The sequence below is a fragment of the Euprymna scolopes genome, chromosome 42 (genome assembly GCF_053919585.1).
Source record: "Euprymna scolopes isolate OS-2025 chromosome 42, ASM5391958v1, whole genome shotgun sequence".
NCBI classification, from domain to species: domain Eukaryota; kingdom Metazoa; phylum Mollusca; class Cephalopoda; order Sepiida; family Sepiolidae; genus Euprymna; species Euprymna scolopes.
The window spans coordinates 5,127,501-5,129,163 of record NC_136523.1 but is presented as its reverse complement, the minus strand read 5'-3'; the positions used below and the strand labels follow the sequence as shown (position 1 = coordinate 5,129,163).

General features: G+C 39.8%; 1 pseudogene; it reads left to right on the top strand.

The window, feature by feature from the left end:
* The first annotated feature begins 298 nt into the window (after positions 1-298).
* Positions 299-415, top strand: LOC145267371 (5S ribosomal RNA; annotated as a pseudogene).
* Positions 416-1,663: the final 1,248 nt, after the last annotated feature.

The following is a 1,663-nucleotide window of genomic DNA, read 5'->3' as shown; positions in this document are numbered from 1 at the left end:
CTTATGAGTCACCATTTATCGAGGCCCGAAGCCAATCGGGGATAAAGGTTAATTAATGTAATGTGGTAGTGTAGCAATCGTTAATGGTGTAAATAGGGTAGAATTTAATTATTAATAGGGAGGGCTCAACAAAAAACTGTTTACATTGGATTTAAAGGTTACCGTGTTGTATTCAGTCGGGAAGCAGGCTAAGGGAACGGTGTTCCACGGGCGGACAGTTCTGGGCAAAAAAGCTCTGTTCATGGAAGTGTATGTGTTTGTAATTATTTGTACTTGTATATGGACATATGTTATATACATGTACAGCATAATCGCGTTGACACACCGGTTTTCGTCAGATCACCGAAGTTAAGCAACGTTGAGCCTGGCTAGTACCAGATGGGTGACCATTTGAGAATTCTAGGCGCTGTATGTTCTTTCTGCTTATCTCAGCATTGTTTCCAGTCGTCCTGAACCTCCACTTGCCACTGGTATTCAACAATGTCGATTCAGGAGAGGTGTGGTTGGAGATTGCGCAACTCTTGCCACAAAAATTTCAAGCACACCACCCTTATAGTGGGTATCCATAGTCTATCAAGACTGAAGAAGCCATTGTTATGAGAACTTACCGATCCATGTATAATGGACTCTTTTAACCATTATATAAACCACGAGGCTAATACTCTCGTGGCGGGAAATATTGCGATCTAACACGAGACTACAGACTGTCTGACTTATGTTGTGTAGGTGTGTTTTTTTTTTGTTTTTTTTTACACAGTGATCACCACTTATCAAGGCCCGGAAGCCACTCAGGGATAAGGGTTATTGTAAGTACATCACGTTAGTGAGGAGATTTTATGAAGTGTTTATTTAAGGGGGAGGTTCATTAGGAATTTGTTAACGTTTGACTTGAAGACATCCAAGTTGTAGTCCGGTGGGAAGCAGGCAGACGGAACAGAGTTCCACAGGCGTGCAGTTCTAAGAAAGAAGCTTTGCTCATGAAATACGTGTTTTGATTTAGGCACAGATATAGAGTGGGGGAAATTTTTCACAGTGGATTCAGCTAGACGGGTGTTTTTCGTGAAAGATTGGCGAGGGGGGACCAGGGATTAGAGTTCAGACGAGCACCTGCCATGGAAATAACGATAAAACAAGGATAGGCTCGCAACGTCTCTTCTGTGGGAGAGGGGTTGCAGGGTAGAGAAAAGGGCATCCCTCACTAAACCACGAAGTCTATTTTGTACTCTGTCAAAATGTGTGTTGTTGTCAAAATCATACTTATATTTTCTCTTGATTTATTAACGGGCGTATATAAATGTATGTATGTGTTATGTAATGGATGTTATTTTTTGAAGGTACCAAAATGCGTGAGTATGTTTCATTGTTCTTATTTAGATGACGACTTATATATTTATTGTTGTTCATGTTAGTAAGAGTATTAGAGTGATAGAGACAGCCTTAGTTCATGTGTTAAGTGTTGTGAGATGTTCATGTTTGTGGAGATGGCATATTGGCGACATAAACAGAGTATATATAAAGAGAGAAACAGTTCTTTATATATATATATATATATATAATAGGCAGTGTGCATGTTTCTACAAGAGAGCCAACGGCATGTAATACACAATGAGAGGAGATTTGATATATAGATAGATAGACCGAGAGTGCGTTTGACATTTACGTT